Source organism: Aptenodytes patagonicus, chromosome 5 (genome assembly GCF_965638725.1).
Source record: "Aptenodytes patagonicus chromosome 5, bAptPat1.pri.cur, whole genome shotgun sequence".
Lineage (NCBI taxonomy): Eukaryota > Metazoa > Chordata > Aves > Sphenisciformes > Spheniscidae > Aptenodytes > Aptenodytes patagonicus.
The window spans coordinates 51,561,516-51,581,549 of record NC_134953.1 but is presented as its reverse complement, the minus strand read 5'-3'; the positions used below and the strand labels follow the sequence as shown (position 1 = coordinate 51,581,549).

The window sequence follows — 20,034 nt, the reverse complement described above, 5'->3', positions numbered from 1 at the left end:
ATTTGCATCAGCCGTCAACCCCAGATGGTAGAGGAAGAAGCAGAGAGCCCACAGCTGACCGTGCCTCAGTTTCCCCATCTTTAAATACAGATGGAGAGGGCTTGCAAGGCCGTGTTTTTAGCCACCCAGTGGAAAAACAAGCAAAAAATGTGCAAAATACATTTTATTCTTTGGAAAACACCCTTTTTTTTAGAATCTGGTCATTCCAGTGAACATTAAACCGTGCTAAGAAAAGGGGTGACAATAAATCAATCTTCCCGGAGTACTTGCCAAGGAGAGAATTTCTCCCCCCTCTTTGTACTTCCCACCTCAATTATTGCTTTCAGCAAAAGTCATCCTCCTGCGAGGGCTTTCCTGGAAAAACCACATGGAAGCATCCCAACCGCTCTGGGCCGGCTTGGCAAAGGGACACATCCCAGGTCTGAAGGATGGAAGTGCCCCACGTGCTCCCCCATGGTCTGTGTTTGAACACAGAAGTCTAACCTGAAATTTCCTCATGCACACACACAGGTGTGCGCAGCTGCAAAATAAGTAAAATAAATAAAATAAATCCTTGATGAGTGAACAAAAATAGCATTTCCTAAGAGAAATGAATTGTATTTCCCTATCTCGTCTGGCACAGGAGCTCAAAGCACTTTGTAAACACACACACCCCCCGTGCACACACTCATGCACATCCAGAGCTGGGTAATGTTGTGTGGATTTTCATAAAGCTGTGCCCACTTACACCCAAGATGAATTTGACCCCCCGAATCTGCAGCGCAAACAAGAGCAAATGATTTTCCCCATCATTTAAAAAAAAAAAAGTCTAAAATCAGTTGGCAATAAGAAGTAAAACCTGAGCAGCTAAAAAACCCGGGCAAACACCAAGTATGGTCTTCCTCACTCTGAAATAAGTTAAAGATATAGCTATTATCAGTATAAAATGGAAGTAAAAGACCCTGTTGAGAGGTTTGGCTAACACTGAAAAGAGCTCTTTTTCAAGCCTCAAACTCTACTGAAATAATTATTTTCAGGACTAGCATTTATTGGCATTTTTGAGATTAAAACATTCGCTGTCAACAAAGGTGGGAAGGTCAGGGGGAAAGAAAAGATAGAAAAAAGCCCAACAACAGTAAATTTGCCAATAAGATGAGCTAATAATAATTCCACGCTAGGGAGGATCATTTCTATACGGAGGGATGGGGGCATGGTGCCAAATTTGGAGCCGGGTGCCAATTTCCGAGCCCCGAGGAGACAGGTCCAGCATCCCCCTCCACCGTGGGAGGCTTCCCATGGTACCACCAGCACCCAACCACATGCTTCGCCAATGAATAAATCCAAGGGGAGAGGTCAGATTTCATCAAGAAAATGGTTTGGGGTCTGCAGTCCATAAACTGAAACAAGAGGTAAAGGTAGCCAAAATCCTTAAAAAGGGAAGAGGAAAGGTGACAGACTACAAAGGAGAGAGAAACTTGCTATGAAAAAAAAAGAGAATAAACTCCTATTCTTCCAGGACAAAAACCCAAAACTCACTACATTAAAGCACATCAAAAGCCCAAATACAAATGGAAAGCAACACAGGTTTAAAAAAAAAAAAAAAAAAAAAATCCCCCCCAAATAAACAAATCAAAAGCGGAGTTGCCAAAACAGGTGCATCTGGATTTCAAAAGGGAAATATTTTTAGATTAAAAATCTCAGGAATCATTGACCCGACAGGTGGGCACAAGTGAGTAATTAGTTGATGTTTAGAAAGCTGCTTCCCAACGAAAAGCGCTGTATAACCCCTGAACTTTATTACCATGCAACACTCACGGACCAGCACCCACTGGGTGTGTGCATCCTGAGCATCCTACGGATGGATGTACACGTGTCCCTGCAGCAGAGACCCGAACACAGCTGGGGACCGTGCGGAGATGGCCTGGGCTTGGCTGCCTGCTCAGAGGAAGGCTAGGGAGTAAATAAATGGAAAGGCCAATGTGTCTAAGCAGAAGTGATGCTACCTATTTATCCCTGGAAGGCTGTGCTCAGCCGAGAAGAAGACAAAATGATTATTTAAAAGCTCCTTTTTTATCTTCCCAGTGCCGTCCCCAGCTTCAACGCACCTCCTGCCAGGGTGCCCGAGGTGCTCAGCTCCTTGGCAGCTCCGACCCTCCAAAATACCTCCCATGATGGGATGCAGTCCCCGCTCCACGGGCCGGGGGGCTTGGGGTGAGCCGGTACAGGCAGCATCCAACCCACAGTGCCTGGGCAGCTGATCGTGAAAGGCCCCTGCTCTCCCCAGGCTGCCGGCTTTCCCACCAAATTAAAATAAAATAAATTAAGCATAATGATCGTCAGCGGTCCGGCAGCAAGCCGGAGCCAAGGGGCTGCGGGCGAGCTCTGGCCTGTGCCCTGGCATCCCTAGGACCCGCCATTTGCTGCTCCTGATTAAAGAAAGAGGGGAAAAAAAAAGGAAGAACAAAAAGAAAGATAGCGACTGGCAGCCGGGGGGGAGGAAAATTCATGCAAGACTTTCTGTCCTTGGCCGCTTTCCTGCTGGCTCGGCAGCCCCCGGAGCTGTGGCAAATGCCGCTAGAGGGTGCTCAGCCCTCGCTGAGGTCCCCCGCTGCCTCAAAATGCATTTTTATATATAAATACGGACACATGCAAATATATATATATATATGGATATATTTTAAAAGCAAAGCCAAGCCACGTGCCTTGTCACCGCTGTGAAACGCTCCCTGAGTGACCGTGGAGGGGAACCAAGGAGCATGGCTGCCCCATGGCTCGTGGCCGTGGCAGGGTCACCGACACCAGCAGTGGGAGCAGCTGGGGACCGCCGAGCCACCAGCCTGTGGTCCGGTCACGGATGCCACCAGGGTCACGGAGACCCGTTCCAGCAGCTGGGAAATGGCTCCCAGCTCACACGCTCGTTCCTCTTTCCTCCTGAGCGAGGTATCACAGCCACCGTCTGCAGAGGACATCGTCCGAGTCCTGGGCTGGCTCGGTGGTGAGACTGGCCTCGGAGAATCAGACAAGGAGACAAAGCTGAAAATAGCTCCCCAGCTCCTTGCCTGCCTTGTGATTCAAGGACGCGGGATGGAAACTGCATCGAGTCGCCACAGCTTTCAGATGCTCCAAGACGTTTCCCACCGACCTGGGCATCCCCGAGGAGTGCCTGCAGAGCAGCCAGCCCCACACTCACACAAGGTAGGCAGCCAGCACCCCACACATGTCTGTGTCCCCACACCACGGTATTTGTGCCTGGTGTCCCCACGCACAGGGGCAGCCATGCAGCCAGGGTGGGGGGGCATGGGGCAGGAGAAACAGCCTTTGCCAGACATGGTGCTGGCACATGCCTTCAAAATGGACTGCACCCTGGGGATGGTCTGAGGCTGTGAAGACACCTAAGAAATCCACAAAGGTGGGTACCAGGCTCCTCCTGGTCTTCCACACCACAATCCCCTCCCTTATTTACTCCATTTTCCTGGGAGCATTTTTCCAAAGGGACCTGAGGAGCCAGCTCAGCGCAGGAGCCGAGCACACAGCCGTCTCTCTTCTCCAAGGCTACCCCAAAATGCTTAGCAACTCTTTGCTCTCCATCCCTTCCAAACCCTCCAGATCAGAGATGGGCAGGCAACACAGGCAGAACACCACCATGAAGGCAATCAAACACAATGGGGGTGATGGCAGCAGCTTAGCAGGAGACTGTGGCTCAGCAGTGACAGCAGAAAAGGCATGCTCAAACCTCCAAGCTCTACCTGTCTTCTAGAAAGGGCAATTTATCCTACTGTGGTTAGTGTCCTCAAGCTGAGGAGATGTGGGAAGCAGGGTCCTGTCCCGGCCAGACTCCCAGCATGGGATATATCCACTTATAAGGGGATGTAGGCTGCGGTAGTACAGCACTCCCCACTGTTTCTCATCCTCGTGTCTCCCCTTGGGTGCCGCTGCATGTGTGTGCACTCATGGGGTGGAAGCTGAAGACCAAGCAGAAGACACTGGAGGAAGCTATGGCCAAGCAGAAGACACCGGAGGAAGCTAAGGCAAGGTGGAGCAGCCTCTTGAGGGATGCAATCAGGATATCTTGGAAGAAGACACAGTGAACGACACAAAGCCAACCCATGTTGTAATGATGAAAGAAGAGGTCCCCAGAGCCAGCATGGCCGCTCGTGAGGGCTTTGCTGCACGGGACCAGTGTTCCTCGACTTTCCACCAACTTCAGTGGTCAATGCAGAAATTTGCTGTGATCAGCTGGTTAAGATCCCCTCCAACTACACGAGGTGGCAGTTTCTCTACAGCTCCGTTTGCTGACACCACCAGCCAAGGGCTGGTCCCAGCGGCTGGATGTTCAAACAAACCCACCCTAAAAAGAAACCTGCTGCATGGTTTTAATGAGTACAGGAGGAACGCTGCCCTCCCGCCTGAGCTGGGCTGCTTCTGGATGGGTTTTCTCATGGTTGCTTCTGCCCATTCCCAACTTGCTGAATTGCCTTTCCAGGGGGACATTTTAAAGGAGGAGATTTCAAGTAAATGATTGCAACTTATCGAAAATAATGTGCTACTTAGCATCAGAGACAAGCATCCTGGCAGGCAGAAAAGGGAAGCAGTGCTGGAGCAGATGGGAGTAATTAGGTTGTGATTTTCAGAAGGGTTTTCTTTCCTGCCTCCACTGTGCCTAAGATGTACTGGGGAGGGGGAACAACCCACCCAACAACAGAGTTTTAAGAGAGGTGGACAATTCCTGTGCCAAGGCCACCAGGCTGTGAGCTGCCCTTTGGCATGACTTTCCCACGGGGAAACCAGAGATGCCCGGCACGACAATGCCGCTGGTGGAGCACTGCTGGCTGCTCTCGCTGTCCTCTCACACAGCCACAAGCAGGGTGAGATGCCTCCTTCCCCACCAAGGCACTGATCTGCCACCGAAGCACGGACACCTCACCTGCGCATCAGATGAACAAGGTCTTGCCCAAATCCTTTCCTGGACCAGTGGGTGCCCCTGCCATACAGACAACAAAGGTATGGCAGCTCCTCCTTGGGAACCCCAAAACTCCTGCACAGACCCACGCAGCGTACAGCCAGGCTTTGAAACACACATTGAATATCAGCCCTCTTCCGACCTTTTGCAATTTAACCACCATCTGCAATATTTGCCTGGGCTCGTGGACACCCAGCTTCAGGAGTCATATGAGCTCACTGGTTTTCTTTAAACATATGTTTTTACACCTCCAGGTCTAAGACAACAGCCAGCAAACAGAGGGACAGACGCGACGCCAGCAAATGCCCCTGCTAACAAAACCGGTAACTAATCACGTTATTTTAAGCAGATCTCAATATTCTCTGGAGCCTGAGTCTACATTTGTGAATGCTGAAGATCAACAGCACTGAACCTGGTACAAAAATATTCCCATCTGCCTCATATTTGAGAACAGTTACGCATTAAGTGGCTTGCAGCTGTCTGTCTGTACTCAATACGTGTAGTCACAACGAACGCAGGAGAGTTGGGTTTTGCTTCCTTGGCTGATCCATGATGGCATGGGCTTGAGTTGCTCTTCCCAAACGTTCTTTGTGCAGAAAAGCTCCCAGATCCCATGCACCTACCCAAACTCCTGTTTTTTTCCTATGCAAGTATATTTGCAGCCTACTTTCTTCTGCAAGAGCAAACCCCAAACACAAAGGAAAATCCAGTGTTTTGGATCTTCTTTTTAAACACAAAGTCACCTTCAAGACCCTGTGCTCAGAAGGAATACATAAACTCTCAGAGCTTTGTGAATGATGCTAAAGTACTTCTGGCTGGGTCTTCACACCGCCCATTCCAGGGTCCACGTGACAGACAGCAATTTAAATGTCTTCTCAGCAAAGCCTATGGTGTCCGCGTTAAACAGGTATCAACGATGTCAGTAACCAAGGTGGAGCACTTCAATGTTAAGGAATCACAGGGAGTTTTAAACCTCGGTTGGATATATTCATCATGTTTACATAAAGCCACTGAGAAAATCAACATCAAAACACAAATACCTATCTCCAAGATAAATGGAAGCTGGAATTTCCAAATACACTGACACACACCCTTCCAGGAAGCAGGAATTAAGAGAAGTTGGGTTTTTTTCTCTTACAATTGACATAAAAGTTCCCCTCCTCGTTCCAACCTTTCCAAAACTTACAACTGGATGAACAGATTTTGCTCAGATTTTCCAAAACAGGCTGTCGTGAGATGAGGCATGGAAAATTTCAGCTGGCAAAATGGCTTTTTGTGCATCTACTTATTTATTTATTTCCCAGAAAAAGGAGGAATACTGTAAAACCGATGGGCCGTTTCTGTCACGAATTTTCACAGTCTAAAGCCATAAAACAAACAAAAAATCCCAGCAACAAATAGAGAGAGAGGCTTGTACCCACAAGCACTGCAAAGCCACCCTGGACCCTCACAAACCCACCTCCTCTCCCAACACGGCAGTATCCATCAGGGCTGTTTAGAAACAAAGCACTTACTTAAACAATTTTGTGAGAGATGCTTTGAAAGGTAGAGAAGTGTTCCTTCAGCCCACAAAGCATGCAAAATTGTGGTAAGATACATACTCCCAGAGAGACGGGAGCAAGTCACATCAGGTCAGAGTAATGGTCCACCTAGCCCCAGAGGCCAACTCCAGCCGTGGCCAACAAGCCCTGCTGGAGACCCAACCAAGGCCATGACCAACAGCAGAAGTATCAGATGCTCAGGGCACTGGCACCTCCTCCAGCACCCTCCTACCCACCACCAGGTTTGGGAACTTGCATCGCAACCCAAATTCAGATCAATCAAAAATGTTTCCTGAATCAAAAATGAAATCTTCTCCTTCCATTTCATGTTATCGTTTCTCCCCTCCCTCTTTTTTAAATCAAAATTTGGGTCAATTTAAAAACAACCAAACTGCTTTAAAAAACAGTAACTTGCCATCTTTCCGGGGTGGAAGAGTCCAAATTATTTGCTGAATGCAACCCAAATTTTTAAAAAAGTCTGAATTACCCTTAAACTGTAATTTTGGGATGTGGGGAATGGGAGAGGGGAATTTATCACATGCCAAAAAGTTTCTCAGCTCCCAGCAGCAGCTCTCCATCACTTCAGGAGATGCAGCTTGCATGTGCCACGGAAGCTGCAGAAGAGAGACACGTATTTCATAGCGCTGGCAAAGAGTCTGCACCAGTTTTCTCCTAACCCCATCCCAAATGCCAAACGGGTTGCCATAGCGAGCGAGGATCTGGCAGCAAAATGCTCAAAAGGTCTGGAAAATTATCACTAACACATTGGGGGGGGAAAAATCCCCCCCCAACTGGAAAATGATCTCAAATAGCCCTTTCCACAAAAATAAGGCACAATGTTGCAGTGATTACTGAAAACCAGATTCCCCGAGAAATGTGACTCCCTGGGAAGCTGAATGAACATAGATGAGCTCATCTTTCCAGTCCTTCCCTGTGTCTTGCTCCTGCCGACCAGTTTAGCTCATGGTTAGTAACTGAGCCAGGTACGAAAACTTTTGACCCCGTCCCCACATGCCCAGTTATTGCTACGTTGTGGTGAAACGAAGTGTTGCAGATCAAATTTAAGTATTTTCTATTTTTCTCTTTACAGTCCTGACATCACAAGCTGTGTCTACTCATGGATGCTTCGCTGCAGGCTGGTGGTCAACTCCCATCGGCTTTGGCAGCAAAACTCCCAGCTGTAATTTTCACATCTGAGATTTGGGGGCAGGTAGCACTCAGAAGCTAGAGCCGATTGAACCTCTTGCACCACGAGCAGATCACTGAACAAGAGGCGGTTTAGCAGCAGAAAGCAGGCTGGAAGTGCTTGCAAACATTAAAAACAAGCCAACCAAAGCCAACTGCCCCACCAGTGGACAAACCACCTCCTCCCCTCCCAGTTGCAGCAGCTTCAAGCCCACCTTTGCCACGTCCCACGGAGCAGCAAACCCTCACAGCTCCACCTAATTAAGCAAATCAGCTTCACTTCCCCCAACAACACTCTGCAAACAACCCATCATGCCAGAGCCAAACTCTGGGTGCGGAGAGGTCAACCCTGTCTTATTGGCACTCTTCCCTTGGAAGAGCACGGATAAATTTTGGCCACACACAGGTCCCCTTCCCATCGCGGTGAGCACCCCACACATCCCCAGGCCAGGCTCATGGTCTGGCCACAAAGCAGGCTGACACTGGGGAGCGATGCTGAAGTGGGCTGGAGCAATCCCACGCTCGGTTTATCTCACGAAGCAGTTTTCCCCTTCCTAAGCAGGGCAGAATTAGCAGGCTCCCGTTACAGCTGTAAAGTATAATCAAGCCCTTATCTGCATAGGCAAACCCAGCATGTCTCAAATCCTCCAGCTGCACTGACCACACCATAAGGGAGAGACTGTCCGCGGCCACCCAGCCTCCTCCATCTCACCCTCCTCCATCTCAGCCCAGCCCCTGCCGCAAGCAGGGGATGGGGACCAGGACATACCTCCAGCTGCTCGGAGCAGCAGCCACAGAAGATAAAGGAAAGCAGGGCGAGATTTCAGCACTGCTCTGCTGCTGGGCCAGATTTGAGCAGAAGATGTAACCCAGCTAATTGACCATGGGCTGGCCTGGCTCAGGGGAGCAGCATCTGCCACGGAGAAAAGCCAGTGGCTGGGATGGTAAATTGGCATTACAGGCAGCAGAGGGGAGGAGGATAACACAAACATGCACACATGCCCCTTCCCACACCTCTTGGAGTGCATTTGGGATTTTTTCCAACCCTAGATTGCGATATGGGGCAAAAGAATCAGATTTTGCTATTGCGATGAGAAGAATAGGTGATTAAGGACAGGGCTCTGCTTCTGTCCCTCCAATGGCAGCACCTGCTGTACCAGGACCTCACCTTCTCCTGCTGGAGTTCGGGTGATGGACCAGAATTCCCTCCGCAGCACCAAGACAGTAAATTGTCACTGAGGGACAGAGCAAGCCATCGTCCCCACCCCAGGAGATGAGATGGCTCGGACCTGGCGTTAGTTACGCCTGGAGACGCATCCCAGCTTAGAGCGTATAGTGGACGAGGGGCTCCCTAAGCCCTGCAGGAACAAATCGGCAAACAAAAGATGGGATTGCTCCCAGGACAGGTCCAGCCATAACGCTCCCTGCACACACCACACACCCCCCACCCCCCACCCCCCCGGAGGCTGGGATCTGCCTCCTGCTCCAGTGCAGTGCTTTGCATATGAATTCTCCTTGCTGAAAAGAAATGAGTCCTTTGAATGAGTTGAATCTGCTAATGAGAAGCCGGGGCCTCCAGAGCCCCTCTGAGGACAAGGGTCCCATTTCGACCGCCCCAGGCCAAGCCCTGAAATCTGAGAACAAACAAAGAGAAGTTTTTCCCCAGAAGGAAGCTGCCTTTCCAGCCTGCTTCCCTCTTGGAAAGGTCATCTCCCCTGGACACCCAGCGCCTGCGAACGGCTGCTCCGATGCACAAAGCGGCCCGGGCAAGAAAGTCATAGGTGAAAAGACTGGTGAGAGCCCAAGCTGAAAAGCTGCGTTTCAGATTCCCTTCTCCTGCCATCCTTCAAAGAAGATGATCCGTGAGACTCCATCCAAGGAAAGCTGGCTTGGAGCTCATTAGATTGCAATGTCCCACTCAAGTCTTGGGTTTGCTAAATAATTTGACGGTACCCACTGCCCATCACACAGCTGAGAGCGGCGACAGTCGCTCTGTCGCCAAGCTGATGGCTTTGCCATAGGCTAGATTTGGGATTTTGTGCAATATAGATTTTCCAAAGCTCCAAGTCTCAGAGCTAAGCCATCACAGGAAATACACTGGTTTTTCCCTCCCTCACAAAGCAGGCAGCACAGAACCATGACAGACATCTACCAAAAGCTGGGGACAGACATGTAACAGCCTCCCACTGGAGAGTACCCTGGGGCCATGTCCTCTCCCTCCACTGCCAAGGGAACTCCCTGCCTCCTGCTTACTGGCATGCTCTCTGCCCAGAACCACATTCCCATTTCCAGCAGTGACCTTCTGATGCAAGGCAAGAGCTGAGCATGGTCCTTGTCACTCCTGCTTACTTGAAGGCAGCCTCATTCCTCGGTTCTTAGAGAAGGTGGCTGCAGGAACAGTATATCCTTTTTTTGGTGCATGCAGACAAGAGGGAAGCAAAAGAGAAGGAAGAAGCAACGATTAAGCAAGGACTCTCCACTCAGGGTGAATCCTCAGGGCTGGGTTTTGCAGTAGGAAACCTACTGCCCTGGCAAAGGGGAGATTGCAGCCACTGCCGAATAAGAGTAGATCAGAAGTGCCTACTATCGGTGATCATCTCTGAGGTCAGCCATGGCCCAGGGTCTCTGCCTCATGGAGGATGGACATTGCTCTTCCCTGAGAGACAGGGGTCTTCCATTCCAGATGCATTAGAAACCATCCCTCCCCATGTCCACCTCTACCCCAGCCATGGTACCAAGTGATTCAAAGCCTTCTCCATGAAAAATTTGAACTGAAAGTAAGTTATATGCCTGTGAGGATAGGTCAAATCCAAAGCACAAGAAGCAAGCATAACCGAAGGTATCGGAAATCCCACCCCAACTCCTGTAGTGTAGCCACCATTTAGATGCAACACATCAGCCACTGGACAACTTCAGGCACCTACTTTCGGTGGTGGCCTGTACTGGGACAATATCAGGCCACTTCACAGTGTTACAGATGTCACCTAGACGACACGACCAGAGGCAGCCTCCCTTGAGCCGATATGCATGTCGCCCCGTATGTTTTTGAAGTACCACAGCTCTCCAGGACTAAATGTTCCTCTAACTCCTTGCAGACTTGCCTTACACACAAGGTCTTTCTCTCTATGCTACACATAGATCACACCAAAGCCTACCTGAATGTTCCTCTTCCATTTGCTTGGTTTCCAAGCTTGTCCCACCCACAGCACCACAGAGAGGTCAAGTTTGCCCAAGCCTAGATAGTCCATCAATCTCGCATGGCTAACATACAATCCTGAACCCAATTTTTCCGGGATTCAATGATCTCGGGCAAATAAATGAGCACATTTTTTGCACGATGCTCAGTCCCTCACACCACCGTGCCAACCTGCTGAGCCCGGCATCAAACCTGGTCCTCAAGCGCACCAGACAAAGCCTGACTCTTTGAAAGGCAACAGCCGGTCGGCAGCGTTTTAAGGCCAGAAAACAGCTCTGAACGTTCAGTTCCTTCTTTAAATAGAGGCCCCTTCTGTAAACGATCTGTTTGGACAGGAGGGAGAGTGCTGCAAGAGTCCAAGCGCTTGTGAAATAGGATCGGCTGCTCCCACTCCATTCAAAACATGTGGGGGGAAGAAAGAAACCCAAAACTGGCAAGGCAAGAGGGGAGGAGAGAGCCCCTACACCTCCGCAGTGCTGGAAGGGTGCGAGACACCGGAGAAAATGGGGAAAAATAATTAAAAAGGATCAATTAGTGGTATTTCTGTTTTGAGGCGTCTGCGTGTGTTTAATTATATTCCATGCAAGAGGTTGTTGACACAGATTTCTGTGCTGCGACGCGGTGGTGTAACAGGATCCGGCTCTGCCTTCTACCCCGGACAACCCCGCTTGGGGCTTTACCACCAAGCCCACCCGCTCACATGGTTCGGCAGCACCCTCAGGCAGAGGGGGGCTGACACCCAGCCTCATGAAGTGCTGGCCAGACAGACAGACGCACAGCTCCCCCCTGCTCCTGCAAGAGAGGCCCCTGCCATAAACAGAGAGGAGATTAAAAAGGGAGCAAAAAAAAAAAAATCTTTGCCCAACTCCGGCTGCGTCCCAGATCAAAGATCATCTCCAGCGAGGCCATCTGGTCCTTGTAAATGTAAAACCAAATTGAAAGCCCTGCCCTCACCTCCTCCGACTCCCTCGGCAATATTGCTTTTACCGGCTGGGGACGGGGAAGGAGCTCGCAAAAGGCATCTGTATGTAATATAGAGCCCCTGTGCAGCTGGGCTATAGGTTTGCGACCCCCCTTTTTGTTAATCATGAAGCAGAGGTAAATGTTTTCTTTGGATCTCCAGGGGCCCTGTTATTCCCAGGGGCTTTGGGAAGAGCCCACAGCAGCAACCTTGGGATGGAGGACGGCTGCTCTGCATCCCCATTGCTTCTTTCCAGCTGAGGACTGGGTTGTCGTCCCTGTCCCAGTTTAGAAAGGGACACACTGGGAAGGGAAGATGTCCCCACCATCACAAAAGCCATGCAGCACCCTCCTTCCCCAGCTCAAGCAGGTTTCTCCTACCACCACTCCCTGCCTGGGATGCAAAAGGGGATGCAGAGGTCAGCAAATAAACAGAGAGAAAGAGGAGGACTGAACTGAGTGCTTCCAGAAAGGGGATACAATACATCTGAGCCAAAAATGACTTGTGAAAAACCCCGACCGTTGCCAACCCAAATACTTCAGGCTCGACTTGAAAGGCAAGCGGGATCTGCTATCGAGAGGAGAAAGCTACACGGGAGATGTCGCAGGCAAAGAGGAGGCAGCTTGAGGAATTCCTACCCATCAAGCTTTATTGTGTTATTCCAACTAAGCAGAGACAAAAAGACAAATCTCAGCTCCCTACTTTCATTTATAATTGAACCCAGTCCAGAAGGATGGAGCAAGTACCATCTGTAATGCAGAGTGCATTAGCAGCCGGCAGAATGAAATATTCAAATTACTGTAGGCTACCTCGCATTTTAATGACAGGGTTACAAAAACCTGACTTGTAAGTGGAGATTGGACTGGAAGAACAGAAAGTTTGTTTTTCCAGTGTGTGAATTAACCTAACAAAATGTTACTTTCAGGAAAAAAAAGCATTTGCATGGGTAATTCTGCAACATATCCCAACAGGCTCACGAGAAAAAAAAAAATATTACTCCATTTAGCTATCCTAATTGATATATTGTCCGGGGAGATGAAAAAACTCGGGGAAAAAAGGGCAAGGCTTTTTCCTTTTGGCTGAAGATACTAAATAAACAGACATAGGTGTGCACGAACCTTACCAACACGTACAGGTCCCATACACAGGAATGCATGGCAGCACATATGTACATCAATGGGGTGTGTCGGTGCAATACTTGCACGAGCCGTAGCCTTTCGATGCTGTGCACAATTTGAATATGCAAATCATCCCTTGATTTTCATGCTTGTGCCTGCACCGGGATCCATTCGTTTTGATATCGTTAATCAGGGCTGCCGAAAAGCCTGACACAGTAAGTGGCTGTAGCCCCTAGCAGTAGTCAAGATAGAGTGACAGGCTCCATTTAAGATGTCACAGCATATAATAAAGTGTAAAACTATACTTAAAATAAACGAGATAGAAACAATAAACTTGACTCCAGGTTTGAACTTTCTGGGAGAGTGGCAGAGAGAGATGTGAGCACGCGCGTGTGCAAGCAGGCACGGGGCTGGGGTGGCTGGAGAGGATGGTCCCCCACCAGCCTGCCACCCAGGTGAGAGTGAGGAGGGCTGCCTCCCATGTCCTCCGAAGGAGCCGAGCTTCTCCGCAACCCTACAGTAACAACCAGTCTGCACATAGGACATCTCTGGAGCTTCTGGAGGTGGATGTTAAGAAGGAGGAGGAAGACAAGGAGCCGTAACTGGGATCTGCTGGGGACTGAGGGGATGGCCAGGCCACGACAGGCATTGCGATTCAGGCGAGGAGCCCACCAAAGGGGCTGAGCTATGCTTCCAGCAGCTCAGCAGAGAAGAAGGGATTTACCCACCACAGGTATCACCTCCAGGCACCTGAATGGAGGTTGGGACAACCCGGTCCAAACCGCTCTTCCCTCCCGGGCACCCAGGGAGCATCACCAGCTCCTGGCCATGCTCCCGGGGTGCCCCTTTCCCTCCATCCCCAGACGGTAGCGCCAGGAGGGGATGGAGAGGCAGCGATGTCCTCAGCATCTCCAACCTGGGCTTGGCCATGTGCCCCAGGACCAGGAGCCACAACAGACGCTGGAGCCCTTCTCTGGCAGGATGAGGATCAGGCCCATGCAGGGGGCAGCCACCCATACTAAAAAGTCCAAAAGCCCCATTTCGCTCCCCAAATCACCTCTCCGCACCCCAAAACCTCCTGTGCGCCCGATGGCAGCTCTCCGTGCTGAGACGAACCAGTCGCTCTCCCTCGTGCTAAGCAGTTAAATTAGAGAGTATTCAATTAATAACAGCTGAATATTCTGTCACATTTAGGAAGATGTATGGTAAGACAAGCGAGTTGTGATGTCTGTGACAGAAATGATAAAAGTTCTCCCGACACAGCCTGGCAGATACTTGGCTGGAGGAACCACTTGCTCTCATGGACTCCAACGTCAGCACATACACCAGGCCCAGCGCCGCCTTCAAAGGAGAGACACTCCAAATTGCACGGGAGAACCATTGCCAAAATCGTTTGCAGGCAGCTCCCTCCCGCCCTCCTTCTGGGATCCATCTGAGGTGCAGGGACAAGACCCTGGAGAAGACCTTGGTCAAGAGAGGTCTGAGACAGTGCCTGCCAGCCACCATGTGGCAAGCATCACTCAGCAGAAGCTCAAACCCTCCCATGTCACCTAAAGACCATCCCATGACACTCCTCCCCCCCAGGCTGCCTCAGTTTACCCATCTGCAAAAGGGACAGTGATCATATCCCAAGCAACCCACCCCAGGGGGGACCAGGGCAGCGCTTGCACGGCACCACCACCATGGGCAAGAGCCTGCCATCCATCCAGTAAGACATTCTCCATCTAATTTGGTGTGGCCAGGGAACACACGCGAGCAGTGCTCTCGAGGCCGCCTCCTCTTCTTCTGGAGAGTTGTTTTTCACCGGTGTTGTTTGCGAAAACAGTTTTGTTGCTAAGAAACTACCTTCATATTGCTCGGAGAGCAAAGACAAAGCAACCGTCAAAATAACACTGTATTTTGACAGTAGCCAGATCATAACCATAAATGATCCATTTTCCCCACTCTCCTGCATGCTCATTAACGTGGTCTAAATACCATACTCCCATATATAACCCGCACTTTACACATACACACGCACGGCACGTGCAGGCGTCGGGGACCCATGCCCCATGTGTGGGGGGCTCCATTGCATCCGTTCATCCCCCAGGCGTAAGCTGAAGGAATCAGACCCGGGAAGAGGAGGGGGCTCCCTGAGGAGGCCCCATGGCTCCCTTCAAGGCAGGAAGATGGCACAAGGTCTTTAAGCATGAGATACATGAGAAATAACAGGGAGAAGGTAAGACCTCTGCCCATATCCATAGCAGCTAGCTCTGCACGTTGACCCTGGTTTGGGAGGAAGTGTAATTATCTGTTGGCTTAGGGTTTGTTGGGTGGTTGGGGTTGCTTGTTGTGGGACTTTTTTAAGTTCCAGGGGAGAAAAAGTGGGGGAAAAAATAAAACCCATTCGCTGCTCATTTTCCAATGTGCTCTGTGCCTCTTGCTGCTTTCAGGATGGGGAGATCCTATCACACAGGGAAGATCACAGCACCCCCTCACCATCACCTTGACACAGATATGTTCCCAAGCCAAGTCCCCAGGATCCTGAAAACCAGTTTGCCAATGCATCAACCTCCTAGGGCAGGAGGACATCTCTACCTTTTCCGCTGGCGCATCTCTGGCCCCTTTTTGCTGGTCCCACTGCAATTGGGAGGACCTGGATGGGTCCCAGAAAAGATGTGAAAAGCAACTCATCTGCCCCCCAGAAAAGGCAGGAAAGGGGCAAAAGCACCTCCAGGGCAGCAGCAGCTGCAGGAAGATGCTTCTTGTGCTGATCCAGGACCATCCAGGATGATGCATGAAGCTAAAAGGTTTGGTGGACATGGTGGTGCGGTAAGGTCGGCAGTGCCCTACCCACACCAAAAAGCTAGAGGAAAGCAAATGGCCTATTTGCAAACATCCCATGTGCCCAGAGGGCAGGACATAAAGGCAGGGGGAGAAAAGACACCAGGGCTGTGTGCACTAACAACTGGGAATGAAAACTGCTTCACTGGGAAGCCTCGGCGTCATGGGAAGCACCCTGAGCAGAGGCAGCATGCTGCAGCCAGGTGCCAGTGAGACAAGTGGAGCAGTGGGCAACTGCCATGCAGGCAGGGATGCGAGTAACCTCTGTGCAGACAGGGACACGGGTAACCGCCACGCAGGCAGCGACACAGACCTCAGCACCTTGTACCCACCCTGCTGCAAAAGCTCCCCAGGGCCACGGACCTGCCACCGCTGATTTATGGGCAGAGGGAAAGGCAGGTAAAAGGCAAGGCTGAAACTGCAACCTGTTGTGCCAAGGTAACCCAAAGGGTTTTTGCAAACCCCTGGTGCAAGAAAGGATGCCCAGAGTCACAGCACAACCGCAGCAGCTCTTGCCACCCCAGCAGGAGGACAGCAAACACGGACCTGTCGTCCTTGATCACAACCCACCTGTGGCAATCACTGGCTTGAGAGCCGACTGAGAGCACAGACTCACTGCCAGCGAGGGATTGCATCAGTCTGCTCTACACCCCTCCGCGTGCACTTGTGCAGACAGCAACGCCTGCAGGCAGGGACCAACGGAGCTTGGGAAAGAGTAGTGCCCTGCCTTGGATGCTTTTGAGGGGGAATAAAGAAAAAATTGAAGCTGTGGGAAATGATCCTGCAATATCTGGGTTGTTTGACTCTTCCCCTGGGCCAGCTGGAGTGTGGCTCTAGCTGATCCCTTGCCCAAGCGTGAGACTCTTCTGCACGTACCCGAAACCCCAGCCCAGAACCGACAAGCCCATCTTCTGTAGAGCAGCAGCTTGCCACGTGTGCTTTCCCTGCCAAAACCCCGAGCTCCACCCTACAGTAGGAGAAAAAGGGAAGGGCGAGAAGAGCTCTGTCAAAACCCACCAAACCCCAAACAACATTTCTCCGCAGCAGAACAAAGCCCTTGGAAATCTCTTCTCCACTTGGGTCCCCCGACCCACATGAAAGCGGCATTTTTCTGGGCTAATTACACAGGATGCTCTGAGCCTCCTGGCAGAATACGAGCTGCAAAGGCAGACATCAAAGGGCTCCCAACTTTAAAAGAGAGCAAAGATGGCACAGTCTGTGGGAGACTTCTCCCCGTCATCTGTGCTGGCTGCCTGGGTTGAACGTTGGAGGTGACTCGATTCATGAGATCCCCAGCAAGAAAAGCCAGGGGAAGAGGGGGGCAGCTAGTTTTTATTTGCATGGCACGTTCCCAGCAGGCACAGGCAAGGGGGGGGGGCGTCGGTCCTTGCAGGACCAGCCATGGTCGCAGCCAAGCTTTCTGAGGCCTCCATCCAAGGGAAGGACCAACTATGAAGCCTGTCTGCTAGCTGGGGTGGGCAAGCTGTGGGGCGCTGGATGGAGCAGCCAAGGTCAGGTTATGGGAGAGGATGGGACAGGAGTCACTGCCACACGCCAGGCAGTGGTGGCTGCCATCACAGCTGGTCTGAGCACCAGCCCCGGGCACTGCGTGCCTCAGTTTCCCCAGAGCTGAATACACCCATTGCACCTGGAGCTCCTGAGATGGGATTTTCTAAACAGGTTCTTCACTCTAAAGAGCAACCTTGTAGAAGAAGCCTTGGCCCTGCTCGGGCCGAGTCACAGCCTGCACCTGCAGCTCCTGATGGACAAGAAACCCAAGATCTGCTGCTTCCCATTCATTTGGGAGAGAGAGAAGATGTCTTTGCTGTCCCCTCCAGGAAAGGGGCACCAGCCCCAAACCACTGGCACCCCATGGCCTTCTGTCCCCCCTCCTGGCCCAGAAAGCAGCAGACTCTCCTGGCTTTCAGTAGGACATCCTGACATGCCAGGCACAATTTGCATCGGAGATGATCGGGGAAGATGATCCTGTCAGTTCTTCCGGCCCCCACCTTTCGCCCTCCCCTTTGGGCTTCACAGGGCCTTGCAGCACGGCCAGTACATGCTCCGCAAATCAATCAGCCCTTGCTCCCTCTTGCTGACGAAATGTACAGAGATGCCTCCAGAAGAGCAAGGCATGACCAGAAATCCTACAGGTCTTCAGGCTCTGGTCCTTCTGTGGGTAGCAATTACCCAGGAGGGCTGCCATGAAACATTTCTGCAGAGCCTTGGAAAAGGACAGGGGCAAGGAAATCCACATGGGATGCTCCGACGTTCAGGAAGATCAGTGCACACAAAACTGTCATGTGAGGGATGCCAACCGTGCTCCTGAACCCAGCCTGGTCCAGCCCTTGGTCTCCCCACTACTCCCCCAGCCTTGGCTCCAGGGGTGCAGGGGCAAGGAGGAGGGCTGGACCACACCCCGCTTCCTCTTGGGGAGGAGAAGGAAGATGAAAGGAAAGATGAGGCTGGGACGGCTGAGCGTGGGATGCAAGGGGAAGGTGTCAATTAAAGCAATGAGGCCCTCCGCATCCCTGTGCCTGACAGCCGGGCTGAGCGGAGCTGACAGCTGGAGCGCCGGCTGGCTTCCCTGTCTCGCTCACCGGAGCATGCTCCCCCTGTGCACCCCCGGCTCCAAACCGGCAAGGCCAGGGCATGCGGATACCGGCAGCAGCATGGTGTCCCTTCCCCTGCTCCCAGAAATGCTCCCAATAATGGGAATTATCATGATTTGGGACTTAAGCAGGCCATGGCCAGCCTGGAGGCGGACAGCAGCAAAGCAGTCAGGGCTGGGTGGGATGGCAGAGAGAGGCGCCAGATCGTGCTGAAATAACTAATGAGCGCTGCAAGGTCTCAGTTCCTATGCAGGATGGCATCAGCCAGGTGCTGGGATGCAGGGAAGGTGGTAATCCAGCAGACATCGGCTGGCAACTCGTCCCCCAAAGCCCCCCCGGGTGGCCAGCCTGCATCTCTGCTCTCCCTTGCCTCCTCCCGGGAATCGCATCCCGGGAGCCCCTGCTTCACCCCCTGCCTGCCCTCCCCGCAGGCTCAATCCGATTACTGCTGATACACATCTCCTGGGCTCCAAAACACACTCTTCCCAGCTGAAGGATTCGCAAGGACACAGAAAACTTGTCCTGATTGCGGCATTAATGGTCGTGTGGCCCATGTCATCACCGAAATGGCCTTAGGGGGAGAGTTGATGGGTCTCTGAAGTCATCAGGACTACCCCACCTCATCTTGCTCCCCTTATTAAAACCATTCATCCTGGGAGCTAAATGAATATGTTTCATCTTCAAATGCTGAGACACAACAGCAAGCAGGCAGAGATCTAATAGAACAATACCCATCTAATCATGCCGATTTTTCTCTCCCCGTCCTGCCTTCATATTACACGCGCGACCACAAGACCAAGCTGGGGCCGCAGGCAACGGATGAGGATGGGGCACGGCCTGCTCCTGGCTTTGCCACCGTTGCCACACCTCACCCCGCCCCATGCCAGGGTCTTCCTCCCTCTGCTGCGGTGGAAAAAGCCCCAGGACTTTTAAAACTAATAAGCCCAATAGATACCAAGCCTAACAAGTCTAAGGGAGCCAGGGAAGCAGGGCAGGCCCTCCACCACCAGCAGACCCCTGCTTCCCACAGGAATACCGCATGCCATACTGTCCATGAATCATTTTGGCGTTCCTTCCTGCACCCACCACAGGTTTTCCACGCAGCTCCCGTTCCCTTAGATACAGAGTTGATTTTTTCCCTTGTTTGCTAACGCACCTTTTTGCATGCATGATGTCAGGGGAAGCATAACAATTTTGTGACTCTCCCATATTAAGGATCTCCAGCAAGGTCCCCAGCTGGGGACAGGGTGGTGGAGGACAAGGTGAGTGGGAGCATCGGGAAGGGCTGGGGATGGGAAAGGTGGTTAATCTGTTGCATCTTTCAAGAGCCTGTCAGAGACGCTGCTGGCCTCCCCTTCCTAACCAGGGTTTGCACAGCAAATCCCCGCTCTATCTAATTATTAATGATAATAACGGTGGCTGGCTTGCTGGATGCCATCTGGAGCCCTGCCACGCGTGCTCGCCGGCCCTGGGAGGACTGGGAAGGGGGTGACCCTGCGGGGCAAGTGCTAGGGCCAGGGGCTGGCTGGGTGGTGGGTACCAGCTCGGGATTGTCCCAAGGACCCGGCCGGCCCACCCAGGCTGCCGTGCTTGTGTTCGCTGCTGTGGCAGGCTTCATAAGGCTCCGCTCTTTGACTGGCGTTGAGTTTATGTGAAAGT

The 20,034-nt window shown here is 51.6% G+C and overlaps 1 protein-coding gene across 2 annotated transcripts in view; it reads right to left on the bottom strand.

The window, feature by feature from the left end:
- PBX1 (PBX homeobox 1) overlaps nucleotides 1–20,034 on the bottom strand; it is a 136,075-nt gene that overhangs the window by 30,336 nt on the left and 85,705 nt on the right. The gene's annotated exons all lie outside the window — the stretch shown is intronic.